Here is a 27,613-nt window from a genome sequence, read left to right on the forward strand (position 1 = left end):
AAAATAGTAATATTGATTCAGGTTCCTAGATAAAAACACAATACCCACTCCATGATCTAATGTCCATCATTACTAAAAACTAAGCAATAGTAAACATGTAAAGGTGCATGTGTATTCCAACCCACCCCAAAATACATTTTTGCATTCGAAATGGTGTATGCGAAATACACTAAAGATTATTGGTACTGTACGTTTTTTAAGCAGTGCAATCATTCAGTAAAAAAAGGATGCATATATATTTAGCTGAACGATTTGCGAAATTACACATGAAATGTCTCTTAATACAGAAAAAAGGTCAAGACTATTTCATCACATATAAATACAATTGCTTGTAAATGTGCTAGAGGCTGAGGTAATATTTTGTCTCTAGAATTACTAAAAACAGAAGCTCTGTTCTTTAAGAATAGTTCTACTTTAAGCAGAGTACATGTGCCAAAAAAAGGTAAATATTTTGGAAGTTTGAAAAAATAATTTCATTTTCAGGGGAGAAAATAGTTCCAAATGTTTTCAGTAGCTTTTGTTTATCAAAGCTGAAGGCCGAATTCAGAGTTCAGTGGAACACTGTGTGCCGGTTTGCTTAAAAAGTTATTCTTTCTGTTCAGGGGAGAACATTACTTCAGATAGATGTGCAAAAAAACAGTCTACAGCTTCAGGTGAAAGTTCGACCATGGTTGAAAATGCTGTAACCGGGCAGTCGTGAGAATGATTGCTATCATCAGTGTCAGGATGCTCACAGAAGGTCGTACCTGGGTGATGTTGCTCTCATTTCTTGGTTCACTGCCACCTAGTCATAGTGGTGAAGTTTCAACGAATGCCGTCATCAGGATTGGTAACCGCCGGGGACAACACGATGCATGAGCCGTTACAGGACTTAGCAAAGTATCGATATCCATTGGTACTGCTGATTGTAGTGTAAGACAGGTGTCCAACACACATTCCTCTCCGCATAGCATACATCGAAGCACAGGTAAGATGCAGTTCTGCCATATAGGTCTGAATGAAAGAAACCAGGTCATATTCAGATCTCTTAGCCGGGCTAATCCAAGGACTTTAGTTATGCGGTCCCGATAGCGTATAGCTAGGATCGTTTCTTCCATTGTTGCTGGAGTCTTGTCTGCGTTTTGGCTTGCCATGTCGGAGCAGAAGAGTCAAAAATAAAATTCCTGCTACGAGTCCCAAAAGTAGTGGTAGGCCGCCAAAGACCGAATGGACAAAATTGGGAAAGATGCCCAGGACTGCTTCGAAGAGTGTTAACAGTCCCGAAAAAATTGTCTTAAATACATGTGCGATACCACTGGTATCTGACATATTTAGGATTTGGCTTAGCATTTTTACGAAATGCACGGGGCAATTAGTTGATAAAAGTGTATGTATCTCTGCTGTTGTCCTTGCAACTTGAAGATCATACGTTTCTTTTGATGACGTTATAGGCACTGTTGTCTGTAAAAGAACAGACGTCATTCTGCTTAAAGTATCAATTCGTATAGAAGAGATATTCAAGGGAGGTCAAATCGTCGCCTCTGTATCAGTAGGGCTGTTTGGATACAATGCTTGCATACAGCAAGTGACCATGGAACTAACGCTTACAAGATATGCTTTCCCTGGCACCATGCCACAACAGCTGTGATCCGTTATTAGAACGTAACCCCCGTTAGAAAGTTGTCTAAAGAATGGCTCTATCTGTGTTGCAGGTGTGCCGTGCTGGTGGCATGAAAGGTTATTTGAAGTCCCCTCACAGGCCCCATGTAAATTAATACCTTGGCACAGAAGTATACCGCTTAGTGATTGTTTACAATTATTACCACTAAGAAATACATTCTGGTTCTTGTCACTATGGCATGTGTGTGTATAAGGTAATCTCCATGATGACTTAATGTACCCTTTACCCAACCTTTCATACCGGCCTGCTGGTATATACTCTTGGCATTTTTTAAATTGGAAAGTTGTTATCGGAATTGTGATTATTCCGTGTATTATCCATTCAATCACAGGTCGTTCTGACATTGTCAATGGTAATCTCTCAAGTTTTTCAATGCTCAGAATCGTATAGTCTGCTCCTTTTTGTGCCAAACTGATTTGTTTATCAGTAAGGTTAAAGATAGAGAACAATGACGTTGTGTTGATTAAACGCCATGGCACATAGCCTGAACGCAGGTTTTGCAACGTCCAGCCTAGCTGTACAATAGAACGTAATTGGGACTGACCATGTTGTAACATTAGCAAGTCCTGATCTATTATATGGATATCAGATGATACAATACTGTCCAGTGAATATATTCTGGAGGACAGAGTCATTAACCCATTGTCCACAACAGAAAGCGAATTTTCCAAATTAATACGATCAATTTCTCGTATTTTCTCTGCTGTCTCAATTTGAGTCACTTTCCAAGCTTCGTTGTACGCAGCGTATATACTGGCCGCTATGAAACGTTTATGACGCTGTTTGCGTGGTCCGATTATGAAATCGCGCAAGTCAGCACCGTCTTTAAGTAAAGTCAAGTGTTGCTTAATTTCTGCCAGTGTGGATGTCTGTAGCCATTCAAGGCATAGTTTCCCTACACTGTATGTTGTTACTATCCCTGGATGTTGTCTCTGGGAGTATCTAGGGTCTGGTCTGGTCATTTTTAACCTCTGTATTTTGTTCAGGAATCTATCTTGACAGTTATTTGTGTCTGTTGGCCAGATTAACCACTTTTTCCAATCAGGATGTGTTCTGTTGTGATGTAAAATTTGGGATACGTCTATCTCAATATCTGTGGTTGTATTATCAGGTATTGGCTTTGGAATAGACGGTTTGTTTAAGTCTTTGATTTTGGCTAGGCCAAGACAAGTAGTCTGTTGAATGGTGTCATTCAAGAACATTATTTGTTCTGGGATCATGCAGGCTCGAAATAATGCTTCTAAACCTTGGACCTGCCATTCTTTTGTACCCCAGATGTTTTTTGTTTCAATGTTGTTTTTCCAGAAATCAAAACCAAATGTAATCATTTTTTCATAAAATGTTTCTGAATAAATCAATGTAGTATTTGGCAGCATAGTTTTTGTCCCTGTTTTATCTAACAGTTTGTAATAAAATGTTTCTGCATCACTTGTAATAAACCCTGAGAAGTATGGGAATTTCTCATAAAAGGTTTTCGAACTGCTTTTAGGTGGAGTTGCACAATGTTCCCATTGATTATACTTAAAAACATTTCTAGGTTGAGCAGATTTATGCAAATAGTGATGTGCATAGTGGTTGTAGCAATGCTTCTGTTCATAGTTCGATGAACCCTGTAAATAATCATGTTCTGTAAATTTTGCTGACATTACTAAATCTGACATCATATTATTTATGCTTTCAAAAGTCCCAATCATCAGAGAATGTACTTGGTTTTACAAAGTCACTTAATGAAACCTTAAACTGATGAGGATATTTCAAGAGTTCAACCGGGCCATAGATTTCGTAATCCGTTTTGTCCCAAACTACCCCGCCGGGTATCGGAATGGCTGTGACAGTTCTCTTTTCTCGATGTGAGATGACTTGTGTGGCTTTAGGACCAAGTTGATGTTCTGACTTGCTGTGTCCATTGTACTATATTTTCCCTCAATGAATTTTCCCAAACAAAGTACCATGATGAGCCAAAGCAGGAGGAAAAATACACCTAACACAATCCAAAATTCTATCCATGGAGAAATCAGATAGGTGTCTTTGAGTTGATGAAAGAGTTCTATTGCCTTTTCTTTAAAAGTATTTGTTGCTGGCGTCACTTCAGGTTCGCTTGGATCTTCAGAAAAGTTATCGAAATTGATGAAGTAGCCAGATGCAGTTCTGTCAATTGTTGGAATTGCTTTTTCAATTTTTCTTTCATTAGCACAGTCTGAGGCTACATCGTTGTAGACTGGTGTTTCTTGACGAACTGTTTCAATTTGGGTTTCAAGAGGCACAAGTTCCATGGCATTGTTGCCTAGTCCTTTTTTATTCACTGCAGGTTTATCAAATGTGATTAGTCTTTCAGTTTGAACCTCTTGGATTGTAGCAAATTTTGGAATTCTGCTATTTCTTGGGAGTCCACTGGGCCTACTACTTATTATTGGCCACATGATTGTGGTTTTACCAGGTCGATTGATACAACTCGGTTCTCCTTTTTACCAGCAAGGGGCGGTAGTACAACTGATCTTGTTCCGCTGAGAGCTAAGACAGGTACTGCTTTTCTGTAAGAAGGCCCAAATTCCTTCTTCACCGCGATTTTCTCTCTGACCAGATCCCCAATCTTTGGAATCCAGACAGGTCTTGCTGGGACAGGTGGTGTGTCTTCAGTGAGTAAGTAAGTAAATTCTTTATTGCTTGGTTAGTTAAAACCATTACAATGTATAACATTCTACGGCGTTTAAAACAACTTTTAAGAAATAGGGAAGGAATAGTAAGTAGCAAAAGGGAAGGGGAGGAGAATTTTAAAAAACAAGGATAAAACTATGTTACAAAAAGGCTGCCACTGGTTTCAGTGGGCTTTGCTAGAGCACGAAGTTGTCATTCAAACAGTGTTCTTAGCTCTCGACGAAGGTCGGTTCGATGGCTGTGGGCCTCTTTTTTTTCACAAAGCTTTCCAGAAATTTTACTGATCGGCAGATCAGTTGTGGGTCCGCTGAACATAGAATCTGGACAATCGCAGATCGACAGGTGCGGACTCCTTGCTCGTTGAGTTTGTCTTTCAGCCAGTGCCTTCGATCTTGATACATTGCAGGACAGATACAGACTATGTGCATGATGTCTTGTTTACCTGCACCACAGAGATCGCATTCCGTTGTTTCTTGCGGTCTCCATTTAGGTTGATCTAGTTTTGTGGGCAGAATGCCCATCCGTAAAAGGAGAAATTTACATTTAAGTGTCAGTGAGAATGCGGTGTCTAGGTAAACTGCTGGAGCGAGTCTTGTGTACGATTTAATAGTCATCCAAGCGTGGGTTCGGGTGCTGAAAGTTATTTTGTCAGTAAGAAACAAGTGTTTCTTAGCAATCCTTTTAATCACCTGGTTAAACGAAGGGACTGGCAATTTTGTTTCCCACAAGGTTCCCAGCTCGGTTGATTCTAGTGAAAGTTTTAGGTACTTTGAGTAGTCAGAGTTCGGACTAGTCTGGATTGCTTCCCAGAGTGCGCCGTTCATTATGTTCTCCTTATTCATCCAGACATTGTACCAGAATTTGATGGCTTCATATTTTTTCAGCAAAACCTGAGATTGTAGTCCGAACTCAAGTCTAACTTGAGCTGGAGAAGAACTACTTGGTAACACAAAAACCCGTTTGAAGACTTTAGTTTGTATTTTGTCCAGGAGGGTGGCACTTTTTCCGTGGTGCAAGATGCTGCCGTATGCTATTGTGGGCAGTAATTTTGCTTTCATTGCGATTAGTAAAGGGGATACGAGAGGACCCTTTAGCTCGGTTGCCAGTCTGGCAAAGGCGTGCAATAGAGTTGCCCCCTTATTTTCTACGGCTTTAAAATGGTCTTGGAAGTTTAGGCGCTTATCTAGGTATACCCCCAAGTATTTATAGCTGTTCACGGCTTCCAGATGATCATTGTTTATTTGGAAGATTGGCTGATTTTTGCGACGTCGTGTTATGAGCAATGTCTTTGTTTTCCTGATGTTTATTGTTAGCAGGTTCCTTTTTGTGTAGCTGGACAGGTCGTGTAGCAGGCGTTGAAGGCCAATTCTTGTCTAGCTCAACAGTACCACGTCGTCCGCGTATGATAGGTGCGTTAGACGAAGGGTACCTAGCCTGGGAGGATGTGCGTTGACCTTGTCTAAGCATTCTGTCAGGTCACTCATAAACAAGTTAAATAAATGTGGAGCCAAGACGCAGCCTTGCTTTAGTCCATCATCGGTATAGATCTTCCTGGTCAAGTGGCGCCCGTTGTCGATTTTTACCTGCATCCACGTTCCGGTATATAGGTTGATAATGGGCAAAAGAATTGAGTCTGGTAGGCCCTGATGCTTTAGTTTTGCCCAAAGCGTTTGCCTATTGACGCGGTCAAAGGCCGCCTTAAAGTCCACAAAGCACGTGTAAAGCTCCTGGGAATTCTGCAGACTTTTTTCAGCGATCAGGCATAGGGCCATGGCGTTCGTCATTGTACCCATGCCATGGCGAAATCCAGTCTGGTTCGGTGGTATTTTACTGTTCATTTCAGACCATTCGATCAGATCAGCTAGTATCGATGACGCATAGTATTTTGATTCTGCGTTGAGGAGGGCGATCAGGCGATAGTTGTTAGGATCCTTATGATCTCCTCCTTTATAGATAGGAGTTATGATCGCCCCCCTCCAGCTCTCGGGGATGCCACCTGTGTTGGTTACCGATCGAAACAGTAAGTTAAGTTTGTTAGCCCAGTACTGTGGATCCTCCTTATAGATGGCTTGCGGAACGCCGTTTGGACCTGGGGCGCTATCTTGTCGACTTTTCCTGATTATTTTTGCAATGCTTTGTGCGTCAACTTGCCTGAGGCATAATGTAGTTGTTCCGGAAGCCTTTGCGCAGTTCCCTTGGTGAACTCGGGAGATGTCTTCCTGCTCATAATTTTCTGTTGTATCCGTGTACAGGACTGTGGCTGTGCTCAAGTTGTTGATTGAGAATGTTTCCGTTATATGTTTGGACCATTCAGACTCGGTTAGGCAGGCCATGCTTGTAGGTTGGGCTGTCCGATTTACAGAATTAATTTGTAGCCAGAAGGCCCGCGAGTCCGCTCTCTTTATATTATGCAGCAGTTTGGACCAGAACTCGTTTTGGAGTTTTTGTTTTTCGATCCATAATAATTTCTTAGATTGGGTCCTGGCCTTGCGTACTGCTGCCCAGACACTGGCGTGTTGGGTTTGGCCACGTGCTTGGTGCGTTAATTTATTCAGATGCCTTTTCAATTGTAGTACTGATCTATTGAGTACGATGTTAGATTTAAGAGGTAATCTTGTTTTATTGGTTAAGTTTGTCCTTGGAAGTTGCTTCAAGTAGTTGTTCCAGGCGTCTGGACTCAGGGCGTTCTCTGTCAGGAACTCTTCTAGTAAGTTTTTAGCGTCATTTGCTATCCGAGGGAGAGATTCACTTGTCCACTTGAGCCGCTTCAGGTTGATTGTTGTTACATTACCTGGTAGCATAGGAGTAGGTGTGAGTTTAGGTATATCCGTCATGATCTCAAAGTATTGTTTAGAGTGGTCGCTGTCCAGGGAGCAGATGATGTGAAAGTCTTGTATTCGGATAAGCAGGGGTAATGTGACAAATGTGTAATCCAGTACAGAGCAGGAGTTATGGCCTATGTAGGTCATGGAAGGGGGGTTGTCTTGGTTAGTTCTTCCGTTTAATGCTCTTAGGCCAAGATTTTCAAGGTCCCGCATGAGGTGTTTGCCCTCCTTGTCGGTCTTCCTTACCTGAGGGATCACCTGCGGCGGAACATTCCAGTGTTCATTTGCGGCGCTGATATTGGCCTCATCCTCCGGTTCTTGCAGAAGGTTTGAGTTGAAGTCACCCGTAAGAATTATCTCCCAGTCTGGGTGTTCCAAACGCGTATTTGAGATCACAGAAATAATACGTTGGAACAGTATTTTTTTGAGAGATTTTTTTGGGTGTGCGTAAATGTTTATTAGGATCAGCGTTCTGGTAGTGACCATTGTTGTGCTCTCTAGTTTTAAGATTTGCATATCCGTAGTGGAGTCAGAAAGTTGAGTTGTTCTCATTTTTAGGGCTGTTGATATGTAGACAGAAAGACCCCCTCGGGCTCGCTCAAAACGCTGTAAGCGAGTCGCACTTACGTGATAGCACAGACGGCCTGGGATGTCAATTGGATCAATTTGCCACGTTTCCTGTAACGCTATTATTGCGTGTATGGGTCCCAGGTGGCGGCTTTGCCGTTTTTGTTCACAATGTCTTTTGCGCCCGCGATGTTCCAGGAGAGGATTTTTATTACGTGGCTTTCAGTATTAACGGATGTGTCGGGGGTTCAATTTGGAAGTGACATTTGCAGCTGTAGGTGCTCATAGGCTGATATTTCAGCTCCTCTAGCTCCTTGAAGGACCGAGCGTGCTGGTTGGTTCCTCAGTACTAAATTTGCACTCTTGGTGTGCCTTCTTAGGAGCAGGGATGGATATGCTGGCTTAACCATTTCCTTCAAAAGAATTCCCCATTCCTTAAATTTGGCAGTTTCTGAGAGGATGTGGGTCGCTATTCCCATCTCCCTCCAAGTCGTGACTGTGCACTCTTTCTTTAACTCGTCATCCGTGGTTATGAACTCAACCGACAGGAGGTCAGCTGAAGTAAGATAGCCAAGGCTGGGGATAGCTGAAGTAAGGCGAAGTATGTTTCTGCGATTTAGGTAGTCTTGCAGGCCTTGTTGCTCATATTCAGGAATGAAAAGAAGTTTCCCCACGTTGGGGGCATCCTCCTTGTCCATCGTAGATTGTCACAAATTCTGACGATTTTGCGCTGGATCATTCGATTATGGCTTCCAGGATCTTTCACATTAACGATATGGCTGTTCCCAAGAGAGGGTTGAACGCCGTTCAGGGGTTGCTTATGTAGGAAGCTTAGTGATTTTCCTTCGTTTTCTGGGTTTATCGCGTGCCTTGTTGCTGGTACGCGGCCGTTTACGTTAGCTTGATTCACTGTATGGCGGCTTTCCCCCACTTCTCTACTTGTTTCGGAGTTAGCCCCCTTTTTGTCAGTTGGAAAGGTTACTTTAATGAGATCAAGGTTATTCCTAATCACATTTGTTGCTGCAACTTGTCTGTCAGGTTCAGCGGCTGTGCTGGAAATGATGGTTGAAATTGGAGATGCTGTGTCATTAGTAACTGTCTTTTTTGCGACTTCTCTGTTGGACCTGTATTTTCCAAACTTAACAGTGGTTGATTCTTCCTCAATGCGTGTTAACTGGTTCTGCTTGTTCTGTGAGCCAGGGATCTGTTTGGGGAGTGGTTCGGGTTTTTCCGATATGGATAGATTAGTTACAGGTTGATTGTTAGACTGACCCTCAAGAGAGTCTTCTTGGTCGGTAGTGACATTTAGTCCCATTAAGTCACAGAGTTCTGCACCCGGAAGATTACCTGTGCCCAAGGTTTTTGACGAGGTGACTCCTGCAGGGTGTGATGTTCTGTTTGGCGAATTTTTCTGAGAGTACGTATTGTGGGAGTCAATTCTCACGGCATGTGCCTCAGATATTACTGACGTCCTCTGGTCCATGGTGTTTTTGTCTTTTGGCGTCGTCGTCTGAGCTGAGTTAGTAGTTCTAGCACTCCTAATTTTTGCTTTGGTTTGATCAAAAATAGGGAAGTTTGGTATCGTCTGCTTATGATCAAGCTCGCTGCTGTGACGTTGGTTTCTATTTTTTCTGGCCCTTTTTTTTTTACGTTTGGTGAGTCTTGTCCCGGAGTCGAGTTCAGGAGGTTGGTCAGTGGTAGGAAGTTTGATGCTGCTCTGATGGTTGGTCACAGCGATGTCAGGTTTTGGATTTTGCTTCTCTGGGTGATTGAGTATAGTAAAAGTCGGGTTGATGCATTTGTCGTTTCCTTCTATCAACTGTTGGCAGGGGGCAGCTGAATTGGCTGCCTCTATGGTCATGGGCTTGCTTGTGTTGTATGCTTGAAACTCTTTGTGATCGAAGGAAATCAAGTCGTTACTCGGTCGAGTACTGGCAGCGATTAGGTTGGTCTGCTTACATTCCTGCAAGATGTCCTTCAGAATAAATGGCAAATCCTGAAGTTTTTCCAGTATGGGATGACAAGTGCAGGGGGGCATTGGCTTACTTTGGTAGGCTTGTTCTGTTAGGAGGTTGAATGTGCCGGCCATTGCGTCAAGTTTTTTATTTATGCCAGCTATGTGTTCCGCTATTGTGCCCATTAAGTAAATTTGTACATCTAGTTTGTCCGACTGCATGTTCAACGTTTTTATCGAAGTTTCCAGTATGTGACCCAGCGCCTGGTGTAGCGTGAGTATGGATTCTAGGTTGCTTTTTACGTCTGTTTCTACTGGTTGTGTGCTATGTTCTTTGTTTTGAATAGTAGCCGGATCCGGGTGGGTCTGACCATTTGGCAATGTTGTATGTTTTGATTCATGGGTTAACTGTTTAATGATACAACAATTTCTTTCGATGATTGCAATGTCTGGTGTCAAGGAACTTGAAATTTCTAATATAGACACTGACTTTGAGTTGTCCTTGCCACAGATGCTTGCGTGTGTAGATAATGCATTTTCTTGTATCAGTTCTTGTGCCGGTTTTGTTCCACTGAGGGTCATTACCTGGTTGATGCTCAAAGGACCTGTAATTGGTGAAAGGGGTAAGATTACTGACTGTGTGTCGTGAATCATTATTACTGAGTCCTCTAGTGCAGCAAGCAGTGACTTATCGTTTATGTTGGGTTGCTCCGTTCCACTTCCAGTTATGTTGGAGGGCGGGCAATCCCTACACCTTGTGGGCCTGTCGTTAATAGTTGTTGTGGATGTTTCAAGGTTCCGTGCCTGCTTTAAGTCTGTTATGTTGGCTGTCCTCAGTTTTAGATTTTCGTTTAAGCGTGGAACCATTCTGGGGGTTGAGTGATTGTTGAGGTAAACCTTGTCTGGTGGGTCGCTCTGGTGAATTCTAGGAGGGTTGTCCCTTTTACTAACTGGTCGCAGGTGATTAAGCGCGTCAGGATTGGATTTCTGGTTTTTTGGTGTAACGTTACACGTGCAACCCTCTAGCAAGTTGACCAGGGCTGTGTTTGAGTCTCGCATTATTGCAGTTTTTTCCTCTGCGTCGGTTCCTGGTATTGGTTCGTTCGTATCGTTGTTCCTGTGTACTAGGGCATGGCATTGCATTGTGCGTTTCGTTGACTCATGAGCTGGTTCCGTACAATTGTGAGCCTGTTTTGTTCCGTGCGATGCTGTAGGTGTAACTAGTTGGTCTGGTTGGGCTTTCGACGATTCCTTTTTCTCCATCGTTATACTACAGATGTTCGGAGTCATTGGCTTCTGTAAGCCATTTGGAGTTGTCGGCATTGAGTAAATTACTGACATCGGGTCCTTCATGAATGTGAATTTCCCTGAAGGTTTCGCTGGTCCAAAAATTGAGTAGGTGGGAGATATTAAATTGGGGGGGTGGTCGGCTAGCTGGGTGTGAGCGGGCGATTTGGTCTTAGCCTTGGCCTTCTTCCTGATGTTTCTTGGTGGATTTACTCTCAGCCTCCCTGATCTCATCTTTCCACTCAATTGGGCTCGAGTGATTAGCTTTATTGGTTTGTGTTGTTGTATTGTTGTTTTACTTATTTGTTATTCTCGTGTTTTCTCGCCACTAGTTCAAGAGCTGGCTGGAATGCTTGCAGGAATCAGTAGTGGACTGTGCCTCTGTCGACACTGGGACTCTTGGTTCCTGCCTGTCCTAGATGCCTTGTCTTTGACAGGATACGGATCGGGAGCTGGGCGAAACCTTTTCCAGTCTGCTGTTCGCTTTGTCCTTCTATTTTGGCTGTTTAGGGCTTATTTAGGGCTTGTCGCTGTTGCCGTTTGCGCTGATTATGCGATGGTGGTTAAGGCGAGGGAAGCGGCGTTTGGGGTGTACGCAGGAGTGTTGGTTATCACAGCGCTTCTCCTCTGTTTCTGCTACCAGCGCTCACTCTACCTGCTGCCGCAGGTCTGCTGACAAAACATCGTTTAGGAGGGTGTTTGGGAGTGTGTGCAGGAGTGTTGTTGTCACAGCGCTATTCCTTGTCCAGCGCTCACACTCACACTACCGGCTGCCGCTAGACCACAGGCCTGCACACCCGCACTCTCTCTGTCCTGAGGCTTGGTTAGTCGGCGATTGGTTCAATGGCAATTGCCTCGATATCCCCCAGGAGGTTCGCTGTCCAACCAGCCAGACCACAGAGCAGGGCGCTACTAACCCGCCTGAACCTCTGGCTGTAACCCCTAGGTGCGGGGCTAAGCTTATCACTGGTGGAAACAAGGGGGGGGGGGCCGCACCTGCTGCGTTTGCCTGTACCTGTGCCTGCTCTTCCAGTCCGCACGTACTCCCGACCGCCGGCCCGCGGCGGGTAGCAGGCAAGCAGCAGGTAGGGAATGGCAGGAGGGCGCTCCCCTGTTCACCGTCTCGTTCTTTCTGCCCTTTTCCTGGGTTTGGCGGTCTCCCGAGCCCCACGCCCCCGCAGCTTCCCGCAGCTTTTGTGCCCGCGGCCGCCTCCTACCTCCGTGGAGCTCTCGGTCTCTGGGTTCAGGCCGCTCTGGGTTCAGACCGCTCGCCCTCTGGACCTTTCCGCGGGAAGAGAGCGCATCAGAGTTCCTCTCAGCGCGGTGTGTGGCGTCCTCTGACCGTTAGCTGCTCCGCTCGCCACTGCTCACCGCTGACCTCTGCTGGACACCGAGACCATCAACCAGTGGTTGTTGGCTGTTGTTTTAACTTTATGTTGCTCAGGGCTTTTCCTGTTTCATTTAAGTCCTATAAAACAGCCAAACGATCTTTGATGTCAAAGCATTTTTTCTTGTCTTCTACCACTGAAGTTAGACTATCTAAATCCTGAATATACATTCTAGTTCCGAACAATAGTTCGTACGGGCTGAAACCTTTTAGAGAATTTCTTGGCAGATTGTTAAGACTACGTTGGACACTTGTTAAATGTTGGACCCACCCATCACCCGAACCTAGTACCTTTGCCGTTATAGATTGCTTTATGTCTCGGTTTTTTCTTTCCACAATCCCGTTTCCCTCAGGATGGAAGGGACAAGAGTACCGCAATTCAATGCCCATGCTGGTCATGGCCTCCTTATAAGCTCGAGAGCTAAAAGCAGGACCCTGGGCAGAATGTAGCATGGCAATTGCGTATATGCCGATAAAGACTCGCAAATCTTTTATAACAGTTCTGGCGTCAGCCGAGCGCTGGGGCCACATTTTTAAGTGAATCTAGTCTTAAGAAGAAATTAATGGGACGCTGGATTTTACTTATAGATAGCTTTATGCTAACTACAAGAATGGTCATGGCAATACTCCGGTTGGCTCGTTACTGCGATCTCTGTTGCATTCTGGACAGCTCTTTGCAAATGTATAATGTTGCAGGCTCATCCCCGGCCACCAGTATTCTGATTGTAATTCTGTCAGAGATTCCTTCATCTGTTTGTGCCTCGGACCTTCACCAATGTGTGCGTCTGCTATTAATAAGACTCTCCTGTTCGTGTTTGGAATTACCCTATCCCCCACTCCAGGGATTCGAGCAAAAGGAACGGAGTTTGCGTCAATTACGTATGTATAATTGAGTGGATAGTTCAAGGGAAGTGCTGCACAGTTGTCTTTTGAAGACGTTTTGACCGCCAGCATGGTTTCTCCGTCTATGTATTTTTCTGCACGCTTTTTTGTGGCTACGGAAGTCGGTTTAGTTGCTTCCGCTGTGGCTGTTTTAGCCAATGAATTCCCTGCAACGTGAACGCCATCACGTTGATGACTCAGTGTGTGTATCACGTGAGTCTTATGTAGTTCTTTCTGTAAAAGAACTACCTGTTCCCAAAGCATGTTATGCTTGATTGTGGCACCTGTGTCATCTTTGTAATCATTTTGAACCCAATTCTGCAAGTCATTATTGTAAGATTTGACGCAGAAATGCGAATCGCACACTATTAGTGCCGGGAATTCACGATCAGCATTTTCAAGCACCATCTTTAAAGATCTGATTTCAGCTCGCTGAGCCGAACAGTTTCTCAGTGATTCCGTTTTTGTTATTTTTGATCTGAATTTACCGCAGAGCCAGCGACCTTTAACAATCTCGCAGGCTGCATTGTAGGATTTATCATCTACATTGTAATGTTGTACAAATCTGTCCGTATAGATTATACAAGAGTACTGTTGGAGAGGCAGAATTTCGATTGGCAGAGGATATTCTTCTTCATATTTCAAATCATTCAGTTTTTTCAAGTTCGGGACAAAATAGTATGTCACGTCTTCTGCAGCAAGAGAATTTTCCCGCTGTATCCATTTTGGATCTAGTGCCACCGTTTTTAGATTAACTGGGCTGAATAACGCCTCAAAGGCTGATTCTGCTGTAAAAACAGTTATTCTTTTGCCTTGGGCTAGGGCTCTTTCTTTTGCTACAGCCGTCTGAACCGCCTTCACAGTATTTTCTGTAAGACTGAATGTTTTTTCTGCTTGTGTGTACAAATGTGATTTGTATGCTATTGGTACCTTTTCTCCCTCATTAGAGGTCAGGTACGTGAATCCGCATCTTCCTGGGATGACTCGGATTACAAGCTTGCGTGTATTGTCACGAGTTTCTAATTTTGTTTTAGCTACCATGTCTGTTGGCAATGATCTCAAAATTTCTGTGTGTTTCTGAGTCCAATTTATTGGTTTGAAATCAGGTTTTATTAATTCGTAGAGAGGTTTAACCCTCTCCGCATAATTTAGAATGTAAGTTCTTCCGAAATTCAGGAATCCTAGTATCGATTGTAAGTTCTTCAGCGTTTTTGGTGCTTGGAGTACAGCGCACTTCTCTAAGAAGTTGTCTGCTAGGCTTTTGCCTTCACTTGATAATTCATATCCTAAAAACAGGACAGTTAGATGGGCAATTCGTGACTTTTTAAAGTTGAATTTGTAACCCTCTGCTGCGAACCCAAGTATTATGGTGTTCACTCTTTTCAAGTGAGTATCCAGGTCGTCGTCTGTGAGATAGATTTCATCGACATAAGATAATGCCTCATCATCATACATTTGTAGTAACTCTGTTACTCTTGCTGAGAATAATCCTGGGCTATTCTTGAACCCCTGTGGGAGACAACAGAAATTTTTCTGTGACCCCATTATTGAGAAAGCGGTTAAATACCTGCTTTCGAGTGCAATGTTTTGACAAAAGAATCCATTAGAAATGTCTAATGTTGTTTTGTATTTTTTGCGAACTATGTTATTCATTAGTGCCGCACTGTGCGAATTTTGTACTGCAAATGTTTTGCAACATGAGTTAAGGTGTCTGTAGTCCAATACTAGACGATATGAATCGTCTGGTTTGGAAACAGGAAACAAAGGATTGTTCATTTGCGAGGTGCATGTTTCAATCACCCCTTGGTATTGAGGTTGATCTAAAATCTCCCTGACCTGTTTCTTAGCTTCTTGCTTAATTGGGTGCTGCCTTTGTGCAGTTGGTTGACATTTTAACTGGATTTTGTGAGGAGGAGAGTCCTCATCCCATCCTACATGATTTTTATATAATGCAGGTGCTTGGGCTACTGCCCATTTTCTGGCATATATGTATTTTTTATGTATTGGAATATGATTTGAGAAGGCAGGCATAATCATTTCTTCGCCATGAGGGCACTCCCTGACAATCTCTGGTTGCCAGTCTTTCTCAGCTAATAGGATGTCATAGCCTTTTGAGAGGTTATCCCAAAACAGACCCCTTACTTTCCTAGTCTTATCTCCCTCTATACGCAATGTTATTTTGTATATTTTATGAGGTTCGCTAACTCTGGTATCTGCAGTTTCCACCTGAATGTATTCATTCGTGTCCACTGTCTCCAGATGATTCATCAGGATCTTGCGAGCTATGGTCACTTCTGCTGCGCTGTCTAGCATTGTCTGTGCCCACTCTCTGTTTTTCAGCTGTGTCCTCAGTATCCTCGGCATGTTTGATTATTTTAATACTTGCTACCTTCTTTCTTAGAAATTGTAATTATTTACTTTGAGCAGGTTCCTTGTCTTTGCACTTGGCGTGCTCTTCCCTGTGTTCTGATCATCCTCTTCTTTCCGATTTCTGCGAGGAAGTCTGAAAAGATCGAGAGGGACGTGTATCAATATCTTGATATCTATCAGGCTTTTTCAAATTATCCCTATTTCTAAGGTTATATCTTTTTTCAGAGGGCTCCCTTTGGGGAGACTTGTGTTCTCGGTTCAGAGTTCTTTCTCTCAGCCGAGGAGACCTTCCTCTGGACTGGAATCCTTTTTCTTTGGGAGTGGATTGTTTATTTCCATCCCAACTCTTTTTTGGAGTGTTTACATTATTTTTAATAAATATCTTTTCAGGATTTTCAAGTAGTTGGGGTTTTACCGGTTTCCCACCCAAACTATCTCTACCTAGTTCTTCATAAGATTTTTCTATGATTCTGGCAAGTTCAATTGGTTGGTCTGCTATATCTGTTTCCTTCAATTTTTGGCGGATCGCCACAGATGCTGCTTCTCCTTTTATGTTGGCTAATAATATAGCCGAGACCTGCTTGAAGTCTTTCAGTTATTTCATACCAAGAGTTAAAGCAGGTTCTGGACCGTATTCATTTTGAATCTGTCTTAGTACATCTGGTATCACCGCCAGAGATGGAACACCATGTGTTTTTGTGTAAATGGAAGCAAAGACTGTGCCCCAAGTGTCACAATCCTCCACATGTGGTGCGACCCCCATTGGAAGGCAGATAGTCAGAATTCTACATAGGAATCTCTTCCTACTAATTTCCGGCGGATTTTAACCTTTCACCCACTCCAGACGTCTATTGGAGTATTTACGGGAAAAAGGGTCTGTGTGAAAAAGCACGACTGAGTTACTCTAATGTCTTGCGTTAGTTTTATCGCCTAACCAAACATTGGGCGCCATGTAGTGTAGTTCCTATTTTCCCAATAGGCTCTGCGCATTGGAATAACATAAACAGCAGTGTAGACGTAGGACTGAGGTCATCTAGGTCTCTACTGACTATGTTAGATTTCATTTAGGTTTGCGCCAGCTAGCTCAGAGGTCACTGGAAACTTTCTTGACTGAATAGGAAGGGATCAGCTTCCCTGGCTCAGACAAGAAGGGATTCAGCTTCCGACAACCATATAACATGACAGCTTTGCTCCCTCAGAATAAGAGTAAATCTCTAGAGTTGTGTGAAAACAATAGACAGCTATTTCACTCAGTCACCTGTGCATTCTTAGTTTCACCAGAGTGCAGAGAATAGAGAGACGGGCGTTTTCAATAAAAGGTATTATTTATTGAGCAGTCTTCCTTCTCATGCAAGAGAAATGAATTGCCACAATTGCAATACTTAGTATAAAGTAAAGTACGTACAGTAAAAGGAGTATTATGAAATAATACTGTAAAAGCATTGATATGGTTTCTTAGCCATAAGACACTTTAAAATGGATAAAATGGATAAAATGGATAAAATGGATAAAATATATACATACATATATACATTGGCTAACGTGCTCAACTGGTGCTTCTAAAATACGCCTACCCCGGTGTACCTGACCTAAGCCTAATACGTGGGAAGGAGTAAGTAAGTAGCAGTTTAAGTTAAGTTGGTTTTGCCAAGAATCTGATTCAAGAATTCTCTCTAAGGGTTTAGTCAGCACTGTACCTTGGGAATAGAATGTAGGAGGTCTGGTATCTCTCTCTCAGGACTCGATATCCCAGTCACCCGCAAGGGTAGGCTGGAAACGCCGGAGCTGGATTTTCTTGGCAGGAGAAAAGACAGCGTCTTTCTCAGCGGGTCAAAGAGGAGGGGCAGCGTCCGTGGGCTTCTTGCATCTGCTGGGCTCTCGGCAAGTAGATAGCTGCTCTGCTCCAAAACCACCACCGTGTGTTTGCTTAAGGCAACGTTGGTATATTTATACCTGAAAGGTGCCGAGTTTGACGTAAGGTTTGGACATAAGACGTCAATAAAGATGTCACTAAGAACTGGCCATTCTTACAGTGCTCGCAGGAGTTCTATTACAAATCAAAACAAAGCACATGGGGATTTCCCAGGTTGCTGGAGGTTTGGTGTGTTGAAAGAACTCGTTGTGCTTTCTAGGAATCTAAGGAAGTCGCTTTTGCCATGCCTTGGACTGCAAGGGCGATTTACTGAAATATGGATCTGATTCTTATGCCATTATATGGATATTATTGATTATAGCCGTACAAGGGCATAAAATAGTAATATTGATTCAGGTTCCTAGATAAAAACACAATAGTGCAGTGACTCCGGAGCGAGAGGGGTGTGAGGGGCTCATGGCACAGCAGCTGTTACTGTGTTCTATAAACCATCCGGAGGCTGAGGCAAGCTTCCGTTCTTGCATTTGGGCGCCTGCCATCTTTGCTTAGGGTGACCAACTGGCATTGGTGCAAATTCAGGACGGTGAGTGTAAAAAATTCAGGACAAATGGTCAAAATTCAGGACACAAATTCAGGACTTGGAGGTCAAAATTCAGGACAAAACTTCAGGACAATTGGATAAGTTTTACTGACACATCAGAGGTCGCCCAATAGTATATAAGTAAGCCCAGCCATATCCAAACATATTCAACCATTTGCAAACCTATCAATCATGTATCCTTCCATCTATCATTTCACTCATCCATCCCCTCATCCATCCATTATCCATCCATCCACCCTTTCACCGTATCCATCTGTACATTCATCCATCCACTCTCCTACCTATCCATTCACTCATCCATCCAGCCATTTACCCTTTCCCCCATCCAGCCATCCTTTCACTTACTCATCCATCCACCCAGTCATTCATCCTTCCACACATCCACCTTATCAGTCATCCATCCATCGTCCCTTTCTCTCTCCGTCGACCCTTTCACTTAGCAATCCTTCCTTCCATCCATCCAGCCACCCATCCATCAACTCATGCACTCATGCATCCATCCATTGACCCTATCACTTATCCATCCTTTCTCTCATCCATTTATCCTTTCATTCCTTCACCCATCTATTCATCCTTTTGTCCATCTACCCTCCCTTTCACTCACTCATCCGTCCTTACATCCACCCTTTCACTCATCCGTCCATCCATTCACCTTTGCACATATCAATTCATCGATCCATTCATCATTTCACTTATCCATCCACCCACTCACTCACTTATCATCCACATTTTCACTCATCCATCCTTTCACTCATCCATCCACCCTTTTACCCATCCAGCTACCCTTCCACCCATGCATCCAGCCATTTACCTTTTCTCTCTTCCATCTTCCCACTCACCCATCAACCCATCCATCCTCTCTCATTATCCATCTATTCAATCTTTCATTCATCCATTCACCCTTTCACTAATTCATCCAGCCATCCACCCATCCCTTCACTTACTCACTCGCCCACCTTTTCATATTCATTTTGAGCTGAGCCTTTCTGAGAAGAGGCCCATCAAGATCTTCACCCTCGCTGCAGGAGCCATTCCAGGACTGGGACAGAAGCCATCCAGGGCGGAGACAGGATCCACCACAGGGGGGGACAGGAGCCATCACAGGCGGGGGTGGCAGGAGCCATCACAGAAGGGGGAACACGATACATCAGGGTGGGCACAGGGGTGGGCATGCAGTATTCTAGTATCATCTTGGTCTCTTCCAGGGTGGTGTAGGGCTCCTCACCCCCTCCTGGACAAGACAACGAGAAGACAGGCTCTCTTTCCAAAATGTTAGTTTTGCCATCCCCCACTGTGATGTACAGTACTTAAAGGAGATACTCCAAGAGAACTGATTCAACTGATTGTCCTCCATACTTTGTTAATCAGTGTGGGTGCGATTATGCCATTTTCTTTATTTTATTACATTAAGACTGCATGCTTGAAGAACCGAGGTTTGTTTACAATTTAGTGACAGTAATTAAGCTCTGTGAAGAGAACCACATGCTGCATCGGTGTAATCAGGGCCGGTTCTAGGATTGATTGGGGCCCTGGGCAGAAAGGAAATGTGTGAGGCCCCTCTAATTTGCAGAGACATGACATATTCAGGGCTGTTTGTATCTGAATAGATGCCCCTGCCATTGAAGCTGCAGCCCCTCCCTCTCAGCCACCTTCAAGCACCTCGTAACAGCTCATCAAGGGTTGGAGGTGTGAGGGTTGCCATCCCGCTGTGCCTCTCCAATGCTGCTGGGTATCTGAGCTTTGGTACTGCATCGGAGTCTGTTACACCCAACCTCAACAGCATCGGAGTCAAGAAGGGAGGTTGGTGGAAGCTGTGCCTGCTTTAGGGTGGTACGACCGGTGCCCGGTTAAAATTATACACAAATGGCGTCCGGTAAAGAATCCTTCACGGACAACGGACAGACAGCCAAAATTACGGACTGTCCGTGAAATTTACGGACGGTTGGTCAACCTATCTTTGCTATGCTTCCCCAACACTGCGTGCCCACTCCCTCAAAATCACAGCTTGTCACACGTGAAAACTGCCCAAACACTCTAAAACACACACTGCGATGTAGGAACTGCCCTTCAAACAATACCACACTCACTGTCCTTACCATATGGACCCGACACAAGACGAAACCATCAACACAATATCCCTCCCCTCACGTAACCAGCCAACTCTCCACAGAAACGCATGCGTCCTGCTAAACACCTATCAATAAAGAGCCCTTCTGTTGTACACCTCTAAACAAAGAGACTCGCTGTTCTCTCTCCTCCAGCAGTTGAAACAAACCTCCTTCTACCTCACCTATATAAACACAGCCACCCCCTCTGCACCTTCACACCCCAAGAACACCCTATACCTTCTCCTAAAGCAGGAATAGGCGTACCTCATCTCTGGAAGTGGGCTTCATCTTCCCTGGCCCACAGGCCGATGGTCCCCATCCACAGCCGGCAACAATAAAACTCCCTCCATCTCAGTCAGTCCCTGCTGTGGCTGGTGGTGGAGTACACAGTGGAGCTTGGGGCAAAGCGCTCCTGCCCACTCCCTCATTATACCCATAAGCGCACCAGTGGCCAAGCTGTGCATTAGGCGTCCCACACACCCTCCCTCTATATGTGCACCTGGGCAGTGGGGGACACTCTGGTCTCTATGTGAAAGGCTGTAAGTAGGATGCGCATCCTCAAACATGGGTCCAGAGCTGACTGGGCCTGTCCATTTGCCGCGCTGGCACCCTGTTTTAGGTGAAATTCCATATGTGACAGGCATGCTCAGGCATGGGTACCATACCTCACTGCCCCTAGGACGGAACCTCTGCCCTACTGTGAGGCCCAGTACACTGAAACCAGCCTGTGGTTGCTTGTATTCCCCTTTTTGGAGACATGGTGTGGAACTTTCGACCAGATGGCTCCTACTGGGGTCTCATTTGTATATGCCTCATCTGAAGTGGCAGTGAACAAAAAAAAGATGCACTAAATTGTTGCTCCAAGTAATTGCCGATGGCGGAGATGTATTCAAGCTCTCTGCATATCACTTTTTTTTGCTTTTCTTAGTTCTTCATCCAAGTTCCAGCTGCACCTTGTCTTATATTATGTTATGCAGATTTGAGGAGCGCACATTCATCCAAGAGGGTATCAAGGTGCTGGTTCAAAACACGATGCGGAGCTGTCCACCTCCCATTCCGCCACTCTTGTACCCCAGCACAAGCCCCCATCTCACCTTCATTCACAGCCTCTTCTCCTCTCTTCATCATCTTTCATCCTCCCTAATGGTCTCCTGCGCTCCCTTGTTCCTTTTCCTTCTTGCTTGCTGTCTTTTACCTTTCTTCCAAAAGTCTCTTTTCCCCCTGGTTCTCCTATAGTGCCAGGCTGTTTGTTTCGTTCCTCATCTATACCCTTTTTCTTTCCCTCTCTTGGCTCCCTCTTTCTTACCCCCAGCAAAAGTATCCTATTTAAATATTTAGGCAGCTCCAGGTACAAATGAGTTAACGTAGTCAAGTCTGGAGGTGATTAGAGCATGGAGCACAGGTTTTCTTTTCTGTGGCTAAAGGCATAAACCCCAAGATTTAACTTGGTTAGCAGTGTTCTTCCAGGTTAGGTAGTTGAGTGTGGTCGTGGTATGACGGAAGCCCGAATCACAGATGCCAGATAGCTCATATAAATGTCAAGTCAAGTCAAAAAGGCTTTATTTCGACATATAACAATATCTTAAAAAGCGTACATACAATTAAAATTCGTTTCAGTACATTTTTAAAAAAACCGTAAGTTTTTACTATAAATGAATCTATAAATTCCTAACAAAAAGCATATAGTTTAAAACAATCCATGGTATAAAATGTAATTAAACAATTAGCCTAAGTCTTTTTGACCGGATTCGCCATGCCCACCCAAGGTACTTCGAGGTGGCACATGCGTAAAAAGTACGAGTGTCCGAAAGAAGAATCCTTAAGGCCACGTTACACTGCCTAGTACCCAGTGTGCGACACATGGGTTTTAGCCATTTTGACCGTGGGATTTTATATGCAGGACACTCAAATAAAAAGTGAGGGACGGATTCTTGGCGTTGTGGGCAAAAGGGACACCACGGAGCAGTCTGGTATGGAATTTTCCAATGGCTAGTAAGATCCATTACGGGGAGAAGACCAATTCTAAATTTGAAGTACAGGGACCTTTCCCAAGGGGCTGAGATGATGTCCAGATACAGTTCTCTAAAGGGGGTATCTTTGGACTCCATGAACTTTCTGGTCGACTTGCATATCGAGGAGGAGGAATTCCTTCTATTTGACACCCAGTTCCAATAAAGCTGTTTTATTGTTGTTTTGGGCGGGGCTGACTGTTGGTACCATGCTTCTTCCAGCCCCAGATTGGTAAGTAAAGCTTTGATATCCGTTAGCCACTTTATTTTCGCCCACCCTGTCGATCTTAATATCTCCCGTAGACCATCCGCATAACTTGAGAGTTCGGGGACTCTCCAGATGCGGGCCCACAGAAGCAAAGGGCGTAACTTCGCTAGATCTTCAATAGCCCGGCGGCCCATGTCCAATTGCAAAGGCAGGATGGGGACAGAAGGGCCAAGGGACATCAGGCTTCTCAAGAAGGTGTTCTCAGCTCGAGTAAGATCTTTCAAGTTCGACATTCCCCATAGTTCCGCCCCGTACAATGCGGCGCTTACTCCTCTAGCCGCGTAGATGTCCAAAACTGCGGCTATGGGTTTAGTTGAGGCTGCTCTCTGCTCTTTTAGCAGGGTCCCAGTTACTCTTTTTAGGTTCAACAACATTTTGAACAAATGCTGGTCCCATTTCATGGAATCCACCAACCTGATGCCCAGATAATCGAAGGTTTTAGTCCTGTCCAATGCCACAGAGCCCAATGTTGGCGGTGGGCCAAGTTTTTGCGGAGGGTTCAAAATAAGGTACTTTGTTTTATCTGTATTTATGCAGAGTCCTCTTTTTTTACAAAAATCGTCAAAGCCTGAAAGAAGCTGTTGCAGGCCCATTGGCGATTTTGACAGAAGCAAGGTATCGTCCGCAAAAAGCAGGGTGGGAATAGAACGACCTGCCAGGCGAGGGGCATCCGCTGGAATCCTTGACAAGTGGTCCACCACCCCATTAACGTAGAGCGAAAAGAGTGTTGGGGCAAGGACACACCCTTGCCGCACTCCTCTGTTCACTTCTATTCTTCGGGTCTTTTGGCCATTGGGACCCCAGCGGATTTGGGCATAGTTGTTTTCATGAAACTTCATGACCAAGTGGAGCAGGTAAGGTGGCAGGCCAAGATCACTGAGGACCTTCCATAAGTTATTTCTGGGGACCAAATCGAAGGCCGTCCGGAGGTCGATAAAAGCAAGATATAATGTGCCCTTCCCAATAGTAACGACCTTCCAGTAAATCATAAGAAGCCTTAGCGATTGTTCAATTGTTCCGGTGCCAGCACGGAACCCTGCCTGGAGATCCGAAAGGATCCTGTTCTCATCTGCCCATTGCTGTATTCTAAATAGGAGAACCTTGCCTGCTACTTTTTGCGAACAGTCTATCAGGCTGATCGGCCTGTAATTCCCTGGATCTTCTCTCGAGCCTTTTTTGTGCAGGGGGACCACTTCGGCGGCCATCCAGGAGGCAGGCAGAGGTGCACCCGCCATGGCAGCGTTCAAAACAGATGAAATCATCGTACTCCAATCATCTAGGTCAACACGGAGCAGGTCACCCGGCAGACCATCGGGGCCAGCCGCCTTGCACGGGACAAGAGATTTTATTGCACCTTCCGCTTCTTTCTTAGTAAACAGATTTTCCTCGGGACTCTCCACCTCTCGAGGGGGTTGTGGTAACACGGAATCCAACGCTTCAACTTCGGTTGCCGTATACAATTTCGAGAAATGTGTAAACCATAGGTCCTCGGTTATGTTGCAGGTGATGACTGTATCGAGGGGTCTGTTTTTCTTGTGTACTAAGTCCCAAAAACCTTTTGCGTTTTTTTCAACGCTAGCAGTTCGGAGATCCTGCCAGAACTTGTCTTCCCAGTCTCTTTTTGCTGTTTTGAGCTCCGTTTTATAATCCTTCCGTTTGGTGGCTATTAGGGTGGCGTCTCCACTTTTCACAGCCAGTATCAGGGCTCTCTTCATGGCACGACACTCCTTCGAGTACCATCCTGGCTTGCCCTGCCGATTGTCACGATTTGGGTTTCCTTTTTTAATTTTGGCCTTAAAAAGGTCTCCAATTGACAGCGAGACCTCGCAGAACAATGCTGTAATCTGATTTGGGCAGATAGGTTGGCTTTTTAAAATGGCACAGGCTGAAGAGGTAACAGCTCTGATACATGCCATTTTCTCCTCATCTATTGCCACTTTGTCCCATTTCAGACGTCTTAAGCAGTTTGATGGAACCACCCCTCCCAATGGCCCTGTCACTAGTGCATCATGATTTCCGCTTCCTGGTATTATCTCTTTCCACCAGATTGATAGGGTCAAGGAAAGAGCATTATGGTCACTTTCCAGGGAGGGTAGAACAATCATATCCTTCATATGTCCCCACAAAGAAAAGTTTAGAAGGATGTAATCAATCCGGGAAGAGTGACCAACCCTATTATATGTATGAGCCCCCGCTAAATCTGATGGTGTCCTCCCATTGGCTGCCCTTAGGCCGTGCTCTAGAGTGAGGGAATTTAGCTGGATGATTCTGGGGGTCCAACTATTTATGATGGGAAGATCAAGTGACGGGACACCTCTCCTAGAATCTTCATCATATAAATCCAGGGATTCATCGGGCAGCAAAGGCTCGAATGTACAATTGAAGTCCCCCATAACCAAAATTAGGGAATTGCTACTACACTCACCCAGGGCTGCCTCCAGGTCCAAGAGCGTTGGTGACAAGGCTCTCCCGGAGGCCCCTCTTGTATAGATGTTGATAATCTCCAGTTTTTCCGCACTCCTGGGACAAGTTACAGTGAGGTGCATCAAATCTGGAGATTTTTGGGGGTGTTGGTGAACCCTCCATCCCAGAGTGATGTTTACCCAGACCAAAAGACCTCCGTAGGGACGACCTCTTCCCGAGGCTGGGATTTCAGCCGGGACAAAAAAGGTGGCATAACCTACTCGGTGCCTTGGTTCTACGCACCACGTCTCTTGGAATGCACAAACTGAGTGGGGTTCAACGAGCGCCACCCAGTCTGGGACATCTTGCTTGCTTCTTAAGCCTGCCACATTCCAACTGATGATTTTCAGAGGTACATGGTGCTGGGGCTCATTACAACCGCTATTCCCACCCTGTGGACCCGGAGTTTGAAGTCCAGCTACGAGTTCAAGATTATTTGACCCGTCACCTAAAATAATAGGTAGAATTGGGGTAGGCGGGGGATGGTGCACAACATTATTGGTCAAGGGTACCTCCCCTACTATACAAATTGTATTAACCCTAGGGGGGGAGACATTGTTTACCACTGAGTTATTAAGTCACCAGCCCCAACCCTGTGGAGTGGCTGGTTGGGTAGGAGTCCGTACCCTTGCTCTGGGGTCCAAGATTGGATAATGGGGGAACCATACTCCTCTACCCCCATCTTGGCAAGGATTATTGAGCCCCATTAATGGGGGGGGGCGATAGAAATACCCCAAATCCCTAGTTTGTATGTCGCAGAAGTTGTAATGCGACTGTTGGCTACAAATCATGCCTGCTGCTCTGGGGTCATTGAAATTAATCAAAACGCAGTCCCCGGTAATAGCCTTGCGTCTGTTACCAATCCAACTCACGCGTCGGACGAAGGCTATTCTACCATCTATGTGCCCTGGGAGGGGTCTATTAGCTTTTAGCCAGGAGAGAGTCTTGTGTCTGAGTTCAGAATAGGACTCACAAGAACCCTCTTCAAGCTCGGGTACCCCTGTTAGAATAACCACATATGGCTTACAGCCAGGGGGAAGGCTAGCATTTGGCGTGCGCCGTTTTACCCTATCTTTGACCGGAGATTTTACTGTGATTTTTGCTGGAGATTTGGTCACAGCTTGTATAACAGGAGTGAGAGGAGATGGGGTTGTAACACCCTTACTTGCAGTTACTGTATCTCCAGTTACCTTAGTGTTAGGGGCAATAGGCTTGGGATTTGCGGCAAATTTGACCTTAAGTGCCTTGGGTGCCTGGGTGCTAGATTTGTTCATCGGACGGGCCAAACTAGACTCAAGAGTAGTAGTAGATGGGGGGGGTATGGTTCCAGTGTTGGGTTGTTGAGATTGGGGAGCCTTAGCCAAGGCGGGCGTTTTTTGACAAGATGAAGGCTCAGGGAGGACTGTAGAAATAGATAGAACTAATGGACCAGCACCACTCCTTAGCCCACCGTTTTCTTCAACCTGGGATTTAGCGTGAAATTTAACTAACGATTTCACTGCATAAAAGTTGTCCAGCATTGACTGCTCAAGTGAGGCTAGTTTGCGTGTGAGGCCATCAATCTTATCTACGAGAGGCATCACCACAGACTTAATAATGCTCTCGACTTGAGGGAAAATGCTAGCATCTATAGGAGCCATTTGACCAGGAATACCCTCAGAGGCAGAATCTCCAGTATGGGCCACTTGGGGTTTTAAGTGAGGAACCTGATTCGGGGTAATACCCCCTTTTGATGTAATGTTCCTGCTAACTTTACTGTGGGGTTTTAGAGAGCCTCCCCTACGGGGACTAGCGGGACGCTTTCTCTTCTTTTGGGGGACTATACCTGGGGCTGGATTCCCTACAGGTGCAGTTTGAGGGGCTACTACTCTAGGAGTATTAATATCGGAATGACCTGCAGTGGATAGAGGATTCACAGCTTCACTAACAAGCACTGGGGGGCTCGAGGCGTCAAGGATATCGTAGTTACAATCTGGGATCTGACCCCCTGGTGATGGAATACTAGGAAGGGAAGAAATTGAGTGTGTCGGGTCAAAGCACAATACTTGGAGCTGTGGTGGTTACCCTTTCTAAGCTAGCCCTAATCCTACTCACTCTCTCGTCAATAGTAGGAGAATCAACTATTAACAAAGGAGTTAAAGGAATATGACCAGGGCTATCAGCTAGGGCAATGGCGCCCAGAGAAGAGCGCTTATTTGACATACTCAAGGAATCCCGTGATAACCTTCGCTCTGCCAAGATTATCTCCTTCTCAACTATGGAAACTGCACGGGTGATAAACTGGTCCATAGTACCTAAAACTACGTCTCCTGCAGATTTCTTTGTCTTACAGGATCGCGTTCCTGAAGCCATTGTCCTGGAGGCTGGATGTCTGCTTTACGGAGCCAAGGGATGTGGCCCAGCCCGGCCTCCTTCGGCCCCGGACGGCCACAGACGGTCCCGCCCTTGTCCCGGGCTTCTCCCGGCGCTACCGCGCGCTACCGCGCTGCTGTAAAGGCAGTGTCAATTTATATACAACTGGAGAGGAGGGGAGGAGCAGACAGGGAGAGCGGCCCAGGTGCTCTCAATTTGGGCAGGCAAGCGCTCCTGGGAGCTGTAGTCCGGCTCCTGCGCCTGCCTTCGCTCGCAGCCCCGCCTGTCTCTCTCCTACTCCGGACACCGGCTTGAAAATAATGTTCCAAAATCCACCCCGAGCGAAGCGGGA

Source organism: Lissotriton vulgaris, chromosome 8 (genome assembly GCF_964263255.1).
Source record: "Lissotriton vulgaris chromosome 8, aLisVul1.2, whole genome shotgun sequence".
Lineage (NCBI taxonomy): Eukaryota > Metazoa > Chordata > Amphibia > Caudata > Salamandridae > Lissotriton > Lissotriton vulgaris.